Raw genomic sequence first — 14,733 nt, forward strand, 5'->3', positions numbered from 1 at the left:
AAATACAAATTAGATGGTGAGAACATTTTTTTGAGAGAAGGCATTTATGAATATGTATATATTTGCCATGTGTATGTATCTGTCAAGAATCACCTCAGGCTCATAGTTTCACCCTCCTCAGTCTAACAACGGTCTGTGTGTGGTGTCAAACTGGAGCTTTACTCAGATGATGGATTGCTCTCTTAGTTCCAGAGCTCCTCCGCTGTCACTTCTATTGAGGAGGAGGGTATATGTGTGATGTGTGTGTGTGTTGTTAGTTGTTGTTGACAACGATGACAACAACAACTAACAAATTAGAAAGTGCTCCAATGGACAGATGGGCCTCCGACTGCAGCCTCCTGCATGCAAATGGACTCCCAACTCTTTGCCATAGAAACAGCACTTTTGATTATCTGTATGGATGGGAGGCCAGCATGCAAAATGACGCTCTAAACTGTGCCAGGTTTGGGCCACAGTAGGGTACACTGTGAACTGGCTCCAAAGGGCTTATGGTCTTCTTTCTGAATGATGTGATGACACTCAGCTTCAGGGTTTGTTTGGGGGAAATGCCATGTCAGATTGGGATAAATGTCATTTCAGATTAACAGGGGTCTTCCTCCCGAGTGCTAAAAAACATTGCTGCTATACTTGGTGAGGTTCTTCTCAGTGGAGGTAATTTAATCTGAACAGCCTGATACATACTCTTGCATTCCTGTAGTCTATATGTCATTATATCTTCAGAGGAATGAGAAACAAACCCCCACCCCAACAAAAGTACCTGTCATCTACACAGACCCTTCATCTCTTTCCTCTTAGATTAATGACAGATGTGAAATGTAATGTCCAGTTTGATAACCCCTTCTTAAGAAAGGTGATTTCATAGTTAAATATCCTCAGCCACATATTCTTGGATATGGTATAAGCAACTTCACATTTTACAATCACAGGCTATAAAAGGCCTTTTCTCAACAGAGATAGTGGCGTTTGGATTCAGGTTACGGCTGCGCGGCAGAAATTTGAAATGGAATGAAGCCCACTGACGGCAGACAGCCCAAAACAGGAGTCGAACACGCTAAATCCACCCACAATTCCCTACTTAAGCGTAGCAGCATCCATAGCAATGATCTGACCTGAGAAAATCTTCGGTATAACTAACAAAACTAAGGATCATATACATTAACTGAACAAAGATTATGAAAATAAAATTAACATTTTGCGCGAGAAATGTTCAAAATGCATTTTAATGCAGAAACTATCTTACAATACTGTCAAGAATCTCAAGCTTGTCAATTCTGTGAGACGAGGAGTGGGTGCAGAGATTCACCTGTCAGTGCACATGGGAGGAGTTTGGAGAAGGGGAGGTTATATAAGGGCTGGGTGTGCTCTCATCAAGTCCTTTGTCTGAGACCATGCTGCCACACCAATCATGATGTATTGTCTTGGAGCTGATATACCTAATGCTGAGTAAGGTAGAATTGTATGGAAGCAGATGCAGATGCATGCACTGAGTTGGAGCCACCTAATATACTTACCTTTGAGATAAAGTTGAAACCTGATCCTGATGAAGGCTTGAAAGTTTCCTTTTTAACCTTTGTGGATGCATTAATAATAAAATCATCCATTCCGCCATCCATTCATCTATTCACTCCCTCACTCAATAAACGGTTAAATGGCTCTTGGTTCCTTGTGTTTAAATGTGTACACCAGCTAGAAGCTCTATGGCCCATCACATGTCAAGTTTAGACTTTACAGTCTTTTTCATGGTCCTTTGAGCTGGAGCAAACTTCTAGACTGGATATGGATCCAAGAGCCAAACCAGAGAGTATAGAAGAGGAATCAAGTGGAAGACCATGTTGGGAGAGGAGGCCACCTGGATATCTTCAAGACTACCATACAGAACCCTACAACCAGATCCTCATGCGGGATGAAGCAACCTGCCCTTTACCTCCAGAGACTATTCTATTAAGGCAAGAAATGGCACAGTTGAAAAGCATGTTTGAAGAACTTAAAAATAGACTTGAACAGAATGAACAGAGTAATTCTGAAGTAAATGAGTTTGATAAGGAGCAGACTGATGAACTGTGAGAATGCGTTGAACAGCACAAGCCTTGTTACCAAGAGAAATACACTCCTTATGATAGAGCACAGCTCCTGCCCCTGCCAGTCAAATGCCCCCAGCTCAAGTACTTTACAGCCAAGTGCTGCCTGCCTATGCACATTCCATCCAACTGTCTTCAGCGCCTGTGCTTTTTAACCAAGCACATTTAGCCCAAGCGTCTTCCAGGCCAATGACCTCAGTGCATTTTAGTCAACTGCCTGTAGCTTACGAATACCAAAGTCATATGCCCTCGACCCATCAAGTGCCATCAGCTCATGCACAGCATAGTCATCTCCCTCATCACCTCATGTTTATGCATCCCAGCCTGTATATCCACCCCCGCCTGCATTTTCATCTCAGCTTGCTCCTCCTTCCCAACCTAGGGCTCTAGGGCAAGAAGGGGCATCAGAACTTGCCTGCATTCACACGTTTAACGTTTGTTAAGCAAATTACCAGCTGAATTTGTAGACAACTATGCAAGACATGCTCATGCGGTTCACTCAAATGCCCATTATAATTTAATAGACTTCTCGCTATGGCTCCAAGGAGAAGCAAATGGGCTTCCCTCAATTCCCAAGAAGAGAATACAGTCAAAGATCAACATTTTCCCCAACATCAGCAATACTCCATGGTGCCAATTCCAAAGCTGCCCGTGGCACATTTGATCAAGACAAGGCCAGACCCACATTCAAATTTTCATGTTCCTACTGTCAGTCTCCTGACCATTCCCTGACTAATTGTGAAAGACTGAAAGAATTAAGTTCAGAGAAAGTGGTAAAATGAATTAAAGAGCAAGGAAGATGCTGGAGATGTGGAAGGTCACATGTGGCAGCAAACTGTCACCTAAAAAAACCCTGCCCTAAATGCAACGGAAAGCATTTGGGAATTTTGCTATATATAAATGAATAAAGTTAATTTGATATAAATGAAGTGAATAAACAAGCTACTGCATCTAAAGTGCTATACATGAATCCTCAAGGTAAGTCCCCCAAAGTCCTACTTAAACTAGTTAAAGTTAAGCTGAGTAATAAAATTCATACCCTTGAGACCTATGCAATCCTGGATGATGGCTCAGAGCACACCATCCTACTTCCTTCAGCTGCTAAGTACCTTGGTTTAGACGGGGTGGCTGAGAAACTTGACCTGCACACAGTAAGGCAAGAGACATGCAGGGTAGGTCAGTCACCTTAACAATTGCTGCTGCATCAAATCCAGAGAGAACATATACTATAGAAGGGGCATTCACATCTGATAGACTCTCACTGGTGGAGCAGACTTACCCTATCAACAGGCTCAAGCAACGCTATCACCATCTACACAATGTGCCTTTGGATGCCTTTTCCAACGTACAGCCTCAGATCCTCATTAGGACTGATAACCCCCACCTCATAACTCCTGTCGAACCAGTTTGTCTCCTGTTCGGTCCAAAGAGGGCACCTGCAGCAGTAAACTCTAGACTTGGCTGGGCACTCCAAGGGCCTACATTCCCATCTTGACACACCACAGTGTCTATTCACCTCAATAACTAGCCCCTATAATGAGCTAAAGCGTGATGTGGATAAATTGTGGCAGGTGGATATCCTTCCCTATAGAATCGAGAAGTTGATCACTAGATAAAAACAGGATAAAGAAGCAGCTTTGCAGCTGTCTCTTGTTCCTGTGCTGCAGCAATCTGCTGTTTCTAAGCTGCAGCACACTCCTGTTCCTACGGAGATGCGGCTGAATTCTATTCCAGTGCTGCACCAATCACCAGTTCCTGAGCTGCCGCAGCCTCCAGATCCTCCTGAGCTGCCGTTTTCAGTGTAGTTGTTCTGGACTTTAAAGTGCATCCAGTAGGCGATTTGAGGGGGGATGCCATCCCCCTTGTTAACAAAATGACCAAAATCTGCCCCCCTTGTTAGCCTGCTCAAAATATGCTCTGTGCATTGTCTCGTAGTGGCGCTTCACATTGATCCTTTTAATAATCACCACGGTCTCGATAATATATGAGACACACTGGTTTTGAACTGCCTGTGGGAAGATTGAACATGTAAGAGTCTGTCCATTCTTGATTAAACGCTCTGTTTCCACTGTCTACTTTTCTTTTTTTAGAGCACGCCATGTGAAATTAATGTGACTCGTCTCATCTCTGCTCTCCCTGTGTGTGTGTACCTCACTCACTGATTCGACTCGTGGGCTGCTAAACCAGTGAAGAAAAGCTGCGCCGGTGGGGGATAAGTAGTCTGTAAACAGAATGATGTCTGTTTTTGGTGTTCATTCAGTCTCTTGTCCAGGATCTTTGTAGTTTCACTTATGTAATGTTCCCCACAGCTGTGATATTATAATGATGTCTTACACCACTCCAGTCTTCCTCTCAGGGGGTTCCTGTCTTTAGGGTGTACCCGCAGAGAGTGGGGGTATGCGATTCTGGAGAATACCATGATATAGCGCGAACAACAACACAGCAAGCAATGTAACTAATGTTAGCTAGGTTGTGGGTTAGCAAACTGTCCCTACAGTTGCTGCTGCGAAGCTAAAAGCCAGAGAGGATGAGACGGTTTCCCAGAGCCAGCAAACCAGCTCCAGACAGCGATACTCACAACTCTCCTGCTACTATAGCTAACATCACAACACCAGCATATCTTGGCAAACTAGAAAGTTGGCTGAATGTCCGTGGGCAAGAAATTTAATGTTACCTGACACACAAATCATGGCTGGAATAGTGTTGTGTGGCCCGGTCCGAGCCACTTTGTTTATTTCCCATTTACAGTGTACAAACACCAGATTTTATTTCAGCCCACACACTGAACGGATGCTAGTGGACTGTGAGGAGATATTCACTGAATTTGATAAAAAGACATGTATTGGATTAGAATCTCATACCCCACCTTTAAGGTGCTGAATGTTATGTGGTAAGTTAACACCTGTTATCACATGACCAAAGATCCATACTTAGGTCATTGCAACTGAGTAAACTCCACCCACAGATGATGAATAGAAACAAATGCCTGTCTGGAACTTAATGTAACATACTGTATAATATGTGTTATTTAGTAATTGGTCTAAAACATGTAAAACCACTGTTGTAACACCTTGTATATATTATATATGTATGTATGTATAATAATCTCACTACATGCTGTATATGACTCATTAGCATACAAAATCTAGAAATTCCTTCAACAATACTAAGTCTACAGCCATGCAGTGCTTTGAGCTAAATGTGCTAACTTGCTCACAATGACAATGCTATCATGATTTTTAGCAGTTGTAATGCTTACCACCATCTTAGTTTTGCGTGTTAGCATGCTAACAGGGGGGCATGAATGTCTGGACCAAATTTCATGGTAATCCATCTAATGGTTGTAAGTCATGTCACTAAAAACCAAAAATATAAATATGGCACTGGAGGAAAAGTAAGGGGATCACCAAAGTCATCAGGCTTCATTCTCTGGGGACCATGAATGTCTATCAATCCATCCAACATTTGTTGAGATATCTGGACCAAAGTGATCAAAGTGACTGACCAGACTGAACAACACATCTACATTGCCATCCATAGAGCTACACTGCATGTAAAAATGCACTGGACTACACCAAGATATGTGAATATTATTGTAAATGTGTGGTTCCCATTTCCGCCAGCATGAGTTATTTGGACCCTCACATTGCCATTATCTGTGGTGTCTTGGGGTATCTTGTAATTACTTTCCATATGAACTCCCAAGTATTTGGACTAGTTACCAGATGTACTTTAGTGCACACTACCTCCCAAGTATCTTATGATTTATCAGTATTCATTTCAGTTCCTAAAATGTTGATTTCACACTATTATTGCAGGTGTTTCCAGCACAGAAGCTAGGAGTAACACTTTCACCACTTATCATATTGAATTGTTCTTTATTGTTTACTTTTAGAAGGCAGGGAGGCCAAGCCAATCAGTTAAGGCACAAGAATTCTCTTCTACTCTCTTCATCACTTTCTTCCTTCTCTTTCTTTTCTCATTTTCCCCCCTCCATCACGATTTCAGTCCTAGCCAGCGGCTGTATGTGGCTGATGGCATCCAGCGTGCAGGGCAGCACACATGAAAGGGGTCCTGTCACTCACTTGAGGCGACCATATGTGTGCCTGCATGAGCTCTGTGCCAGCAGCAGGCTGCCTCTGCCAGAAGACATTAGGGAAGCAGCAGGGTGTCATTAAGGCGGTACGATGATTGATTAACCGTAAATCGTGAGCATGAGACCTACCAGTCCCAGCTTCTACCTCTCCCTTCACACCACACACACACACGCGTGCACACACACACACACACACACACCCACAGACACACACACACATACACACACCTTCCCACCTACACACACAAAGTCACAAAGAGAGCAGTGGGCTGAGGTGGAGATGGAAACAGAGGGAGCCCCCTGCCGATGCGAGGGTGTAATTGCATTAGCTGCCCAGTAGGGAGAGGATGAGCTTGGGTTGCTCTGAAATGAACACAGTCAGGGGGCCACATCAAGCCATTAGCAGCACTCCAGCCCTCTGCTTCACTCCTGAGGCGGATTTCATATACAGCTTTTCTGCTGCGGCTCACAGAGCTGTGGGGAGTTAATGGCAGCTCCCAGTTGCTTATCCTGTTCGCTGGCTGTCTTTCTGTGGAGGACAAGAGACTGACTTTAAAGTTGAGCTGTGACGAGTTTTATACTACATCTTGATCAGTGTCTTTACCTCTATGGGAAGAAAAAACATTAAACATTGGAAATCATGAAATTCAAGACCATTATCAATGATATTTTGGTGAAGATGCTACCAAACCTTGGGCTTTTAGTACCTAACCAAGTTCTACGGAACAAAAATAGTGTCATAATTTACAGGTTTTTGGCAGAAAAAGCTCTGAAAAAAAGTTGAAAAAGTTCATATTACAGGGGAGCCAGGGGGTCTCAGCTCCCTTAAAAGAGACCTGAGTTCCCTCGAAATCATTAAAAATTTTAGTTTTGGGGGCGGTCACAGAAAACTGATAAATAATCACACTTTATATTATAGGATTTCTCAGCTTTGGTGACCGTGATCTCCTGATCCTTACCTTATTCAAACTGAAGTTGGATTCATGCTGAATAAAAACAAAATGCAATGGAAACAGACTACATCACGACGTACATGAAGAATGTGACTTAAGCGTCCATTGAAGCTTCCGTTCCAGTGGAGAGACGAGCAAATAGCAACAGACTTAAACATCAGATCTGAGTGGAATATTGAGGAGACTAACTTTCCTCAAATTAATACATGAAACAAACAGAAATGTCATATTTTCACCATGTTTTCTACATGGCTTTCTTCCGTTTAATTACTAGTTGTGTCGTATTCTGCAATGGTTTAATGGCACCTCTCTGGAGAATTAGCTCCATCAACTGTTTATCTCCATGAACCAACTCCTAATATTCGCATAACGGTAGTGGATTGAAATGTGCATTCATTCACATTTTCTTTTGCAGATTTTCTGGAAATTTGGTTAAAATTAGCATTAAAGCTGCCTGGCTTTGTTAAGCTGGGGGATGGACATTTAATCAATGATACAACTAGGCCTGTTGGACGATATATTGTCCCAAGGACAAAAAGGTTGTAGGGTATGCACATCCAAAAAAACTTTTACAGGTGCTGGATCAAAAAGCAAACTAAAGGCAAGAATCAAACAAAAGATCTGCACACTGTACTGATAGCTTCCGTCAATGTTTATTGAGCAACATTTTGATCTAACAGAGATCTTTGTCAGGCAGAGCAGACAATATACAGGCACAAACACATTCATCACACAGGTGATTGTGATCAGTGTCGTGCTGATGTGCAGATCTTTTGTTTGATTCGATATATTGTCCAAGCTATAATTGTGATAAACGATATTATTGTCATTTTAAGGACATTTTCAGGGCATTCCATCACATTCATTTGCATAAAACATTTGCAAAAATCTACAAAGGGAGGGAGAAGATCGAACAAACTATTGACCTATTTACAAGCTATAGGAACAACTGTGATCCAGACATCCAGAGAGAAAGAGTGAGAGAGAAGCTCAAACCTGCTGCCCCACACAACGCACCTACTGACCGTCTGCACACGGCGCAAGAGGAGCGGGAGAGACTCTGCTAACAGTGACAGCCAGAGTGACCGCTGTCTCATATGAATGAGTCTAACATGGGCCCACTGCATGTTGAGTAGACCAGTGTCACACATATTTATGTATGAAAGGGGTATTAGTCATGTTTCTTGTGTTGGTTTACATCCTGTTAACCACATGGACAACATGTTAAGCACTACAAAGCTCAGTCACAGTCATCCATCATCTCATTTTAGGCTTGATCCTGTCAATAGATGACCAGGCTTTCATGGTCAACTTAGAAATGGTCACTGAATGATTTTAGAAATGCAACACAAAATCTTAAAGACAAATCACTGACTCAAAACAGATAAAAAGACAGTTTCCATAAAACTTATGGAAATCTCATAGAATCATGTGTGTAAAATTACCAACCATTAATGGTGTCTGCCTTACATTTTTCCCTCCATCTCTACCCCTCTGTGTCGCGGGGTCATGTGGAGCCACAGAGAGATGAGTGATGAAATCAGTAGAGAGGGAGTTAGCAATGGGACCGCTCCGGCTAATGTTTTGTTGGGTATTAACATGCACAAAGCACTTAAACTCCCACTGATTTGGATGAAGAAACATTTGGAATAGGGCTCATCAATCAAAGGGCACACATACAGGAGCTGTCAAAATCCTGGGGTGCTCTGTGTGTTTGTGTGTTACATTGCTCAAAGGAATTGGTATTATAAAGGACAAACTGTCTCTCTCCACTGCAACTTTAATGATCCATTTTATTCTCTTCTTTCATGTTTGAGACCCGAGGAGGGTCATGAGCATGTGTGGTGCATCTGGATAATCCTAGATCCCTGATTTCTTCACTACATAACCACACCAACCCTTCAGTCTCTCTTTTGCCAGCCCCACATATCCACCTTATCATAATGTTTGTTTTTATGGATTAAAGAGTGGAAGACACACTTCATTATGTTGCTGTATTGGAGTACAAACTCAAAGTAATTTCTTTTCATACATATGCAATACAAAATACATTTGTGGAAATCTTTTTTTAAGATCACTAGTTACAAAAACGTGAATGGGTAAACAAGCGGTTCACTATACCTATTTGCCTCAGGCCCCCAAAAAACTCCAGTATGTTCACACCTGTTCATGTCATTGGTGGAAAAAGTAGTCAGAGCCTTTACTTAAGTAAATGTACCAATGATACAATGAAAAAATACTCCATTACAAGACATTACAAGAGTCCTACATTCCAAATCCTACTTAAGTGAAAGTACAGAAGTATTATCAACAAAATATTCTTAAAGTATCAAAAGTAAAAGCACTCACTCATATGACTCATATTTTATTGTATATTACATTATTAGATTGTTAATACTGATGTATCAATGTGTAAGTTACTGTTATAACTACTTTATATACAGTAAGTTAGTTGCCCCAGGGTCCATGCCCCCTCCAAAGTGTCACAAGATAAATCTGAGGGGCTGAGAGATGATTATGGGGTCAGTAAAGAAGAAAATGTTAGATCATTTTCCCTCTTTTGGTCGGTTATTTAAATTAAACTGTCTGAGAAGTTTTGAGGGGAAAACTCTCTTTCCTGGAACTGTTAACAACTTACAGACATCTGAAACGTGAGACCCCAACCAGACACTGCTTTTTTATTTCTATGCATTTTTGTGAAGTATTTAAAACTTCTGACTACGGATAAGCGTAAATACAGTAAGATTGTTATTCACACCGGTGGTAACGACTCCCGATTACAACAATCGGAGGTCACTAAAGTTAATGTTGAGACGGTGTTCACATATAATAATTGGCAGACTTTTTGGGGAAGACCTGGTCTAATTAGGAGAAACTTTGGATGAACGCCATCAATTACCCACCCAAAACTCCTTAGTGATGGTGTCTGCCCCCCGACCACTTAAATTAATAAAATCTAAAGTTAACAGAAGAGGAGTTATACATAAAAACCTAAACAAAAACGCTGAAATAGCACAAAAAAATAGGAGAATTTAATGTGGACTCTTAAACATCAGATCTCTGTCATCTAAAGCTGTACTAGTGAACGATTTAATATCAGAGTATCATATCGACTTATTTTGTCTTATTGAAACCTGGCTGTGTCATGAAGTATATAGCCTAAATGAATCCATTCTGCCCAGTCATATTAATGCTCACATTCCTCAAGAGGAGGTGGAGTTGCAGCCATCTTCAACTCAAGCTTATTAATCAACCCTAAACCTAAACTAAATTATAACTCATTCGAAAGTCCTGTTCTCAGTCTTTCACACTCAACCTGGAAAACTCGACAGCCAATTCTATTTGTTATAGTGTACTGCGCTCCTGGTCCTTATTCTGAAATTTTTATCTGAATTCTCAGAGTTTTTAAAACCAAGTTTAGTCTAGATTCTATAGCTCCTCTAAAAAGAAGATAGTAAAACAAAGAAGGTTAGCTCCATGGTATAACCCCCAAACCTGCAAATTAAAGCAAACATCACAAAAACTTGAAAGGAAATGGCGTTCCAACAATCTGGAAGAATCTCGTTTAGTCTGGCAAGATAGTCTTAAAACATATAGGAAGGCCCTCCGTTACGCCAGAGCAGCTTACTACTCATCATTAATAGAGGAAAATAAAAACAACCCCAGGTTTCTTTTCAGCACTGTAGCCAGGCTGACAGAGTCACAGCTCAACTGAGCCATGTATTCCTATAGCCCTCCTGGTCCTTATTCTTAATATTAATATTACCACTACCATTACGGCTATTTTAAAATTCTAGGTGGTATTTGCATTGTGCTTCCCTCTCCCTCCCCCTCCCCAGCCCCCTTCTCTCTCTCTCTCTCTCTCTCTCTCTCTTTCAAAACCTAACACGGCAGCATTGGATGGCCGCCCACCATTGAGTCTGGTTCTGTCCAAGGTTTCTGCCTCTTAAAAGGAAGTTTTTCCTTGCCACTGTCGCCAAGTGCTTGCTCATGGTGGGATTTGTTGGGTCTCTGTAATTAATATTAAAAAGAGTACGGCCTAGACCTGCTCTATAGGAAAAGTGCAATGAGAAAACCTCTGTTATGAATTGGCGCTCCCTAGAGCCAGTTTCTGTGTCCGGAGATCTGGTCGCCGAAGCCCCTGCCTTCGACTGCCGCCCAGATCTCTCTGCACCGGCCCCTTACGGATCCTCCTGCGGGTGGTGGGTCCACGGGAGGACGGCCCCACGCCGCTCCTTCGGGCTGTGCCCGGCCGGGCCCGTGGGGAAAGGCCCGCCACCAGGCGCTGCCGTCGGGCACCCACCCCAGGCCTGGCTCCAGGGTGGGGCCCGGTAGCGCCAATCCGGGCGACGTAACTGGCCTTGATTTTAAATAATCCATAGGGTCTTCTGACGCTAGTATCTCGGGTCTTGTTCACGAGTGAGGACAGATGGAGCGTGAGATTGACAGGCGGATCGGTGCAGCGCCTGCAGTGATGCGGGCGCTGTATCGGACCGTTGTGGTAAAGAAGGAGCTGAGTCGAAAGACAAAGCTCTCGATTTACCGGTCAATCCCACGCCTCCTGCCCTCACCTATGGTCATGAGCTTTGGGTAGTGACCGAAAGGACAAGATCGCGGATACAAGCGGCCGAAATGGGCTTCCTCCGCCGAGTGGCTGGGCGCCCCTTAGAGATAGGGTGAGGAGCTCAGTCACACGGGGAGCTCGAGTAGAGCCGCTGCTCCTCCACGTCGAGAGGAGCCAGCTGAGGTGGCTAGGGCATCTGATCCGGATGCCTCCTGGACGCCTCCCTCGGGAGGTGTTCTGGGCATGTCCCACCGGGAGGCGACCCCGGGGAAGACCCAGGACACGCTGGAGGGACTATGTCTCTCGGCTGGCCTGGGAACGCCTCGGGATCCCCCCGGAGGAGCTGGAGGAAGTGTCTGGGGCGAAGGAAGTCTGGGAGTCCCTGCTTAGACTGCTGCCCCCGCGACCCGGCCCCGGATAAGCGGAAGAAGATGGATGGATGGATGGATGGATGAATTGGCGCTATATAAATGAAACTGAATTGAATTTCATTGAGTAAAGAAAATCAATTGAACTTCTAATAACCCATAGACATGCATTCTGTGACGAGGGGTTGCAAGTAGCCATTGGTTTATATTAAGGTATTTAACTTAATTCTATCTAATCAATTAATTTTGTTAAGATGTATTTATCTAAGAAGCCTTACTGAGATCAAGATGTCTTTTACAAGAGAGACCTGAGAACAAATTACATATATTTGTCCCATTGGGATGGCTGGAAGCTGGGCAGCAAATGATAAAATGAAGATTTGAGAAAGCCTTGAATTATAACCATTGTTTATGGATTTTTACTATTTAACATTTGGACTTACCACCTGCATGAAATATATGATACTTTATTGAACCTGGCAGCATCCTGCTACAGTATGTTTTTCTTTTTAACGTACGATTTCTCAGCTTCACCCTTTTCCTTTCACTAATTGCTCTCTCTTGTGTACAGTACTGTTGAAATTCAGCAGGATACCCACTATTTCTTGACAGGTCAGGTCAAGATAGGAATATATCAATTTGGGAAGGGGCAATCCAATTTATCCATAACTAGGTATGGATAAAGTGCTTTAAAATGTTTTCAAATAAATGTATGCAATTTTTGGAAAAGAGGTGGATGCCAGTTATTGTTCACAAGAGACAGATTTTTAGACAGATTTTACCACAGTCTGTCGTATGGGTCAAGCTAAAAAAATAACTGGATACTATCCTGATGACATCATCAGGGTCATTTTTTCAAACTTTGGGAAACTCCTCAGAGCCACAGAAGACATTATACAATAGTCATACATAAGTAAACTGACATTTATGTGTAAAATCTGTGGAGTTCAGTGATATTGTGCTAATCTGAAACAGAACGTAAAAACTGATTGATTTTAAATCCACAATTATGATTGAATCTGGTCATGAAATGTGTATATTTACAGTAGGGTCTCCCTGAATGTAGATATTCAAGGATTCAAAGGTATGTTTGTCTCATACACAAGTAATATGTGTAATGATGCCCACTGTCAAGATGCTTTCCACATGACCATAGTAGAAGGTCTTTAGGACCCCCAGAGAAACACCTTTACCATCAAGCTGTCTTTGTGTGTGGACCATGTCTCTCCACAAGTGTCCCATTGATTCTCAGGGATTTGTAGTTCCTCTGCTTCTTCCTCCAAAAATCCCCAACCAGCTACTTGGTTTTGTTGATGTTCAGTAAGAGTTTGTTGGCCGTGCCCCATAGTGACAGGACCCTCACCTTTTCCAGGTATCCTTTCTCACTGTTGGTGGTGGTCCATCCTATTATTACTGTATCATCATGTGACTCATTCCGGTAGCGAATTTTCATGTCCAACATAACCAAGTAAGATTAGGCTGGAACTAGACCTATAAATCAGATTTTGAAACCTAGTTGGAAGGATTTTGCAAATTTTGCAATTTAGAAATCCAAGACCAAATGAGAGACTGCATTATAAGGTTATGGAATCTGTATGTTGTATATGTCCACTTACTAAACATACTTCGGTCGGCTTCAGTAATATTTTGGGGAAGATTGGAACGGATAATTACAGGTTATAGGTAAGTAGGCTCACAACATATCCCTACTGAAAAACAGTATGTATGTACCAGTATGTGTATGCAAGAGGAAGAAAACTAAAAAAAACTGAATAACTGCATTTTTACAGACAGACTGTGCCATGGCCAGACTATGTTCACATTGAATGTGATTCAGCAGCTTCTGAGGACTCAGACTAAAAAAAAATCGGCAATCACCCCATTCTGAATTGAAACATTTTCTTTCTCTCCTCAGCATGAACAAAAACATCCAACAAAAAAAAATTCTGTAAAGTTCATTCCTCAACCTGAAATCTTTTAAAGCCTTCGCAGTTAGATATTTTGGACTTTTTCAGTTGGACACATGCGATTACTGAGTTCATAAAGTTCACAGAGGTCTTGTATTTTGGTCACAATCCTTCTATAGTGCTTTGTTGAAAAGTGTCTAGGTCTTAGATACTCCTTGTCATCTCTTTTTTTATATGATTCCCCAAGCCGTGAGTCCCCAGAAGGCTGGCCCGACTGAATATCAAAAAGAGCAATTTGACTGGGCTTTTGAAATGCTTAGCTGTAATGTCAGTCCTGGGCTCTTTCAGATAGAAAGGAGAGGGAAATGTCAGTGCAGATTTCTATCAGCCAAGTCAATAAAGAGTGGCCTCTTGGTGGCCAGCTGGGCCTGCCAACAGGACAACTGCCCTTTTATTGCCCATGTTTATAGAGCTTTTAGCAAGGATTTGGAGATGCATTTTAACATTCAATGTGCACATGTTTCCCCCTCAGGGAAAAGACTTGAGGTCACCAAAACAAAAACTCTTGTTTCCATAACATTTACTTGTTGGAAAGGTAAACTTCTTATCTTTGATTTATGTCCATCACTGTGGGGTAAGGACAGATATAATAGGAGCTCTCTGAATTATCCTTCAACTGTCACCTTAAATATTTCAGAAATACACAGTGAATCTTTACATGTAACGTGCACGCTTTAGTGAGTGCAGCTGCTGGCAGTTTTCCACAT

The sequence above is a fragment of the Siniperca chuatsi genome, linkage group LG18, assembly GCF_020085105.1.
Source record: "Siniperca chuatsi isolate FFG_IHB_CAS linkage group LG18, ASM2008510v1, whole genome shotgun sequence".
Taxonomy (NCBI): Eukaryota; Metazoa; Chordata; class Actinopteri; order Centrarchiformes; family Sinipercidae; genus Siniperca; species Siniperca chuatsi.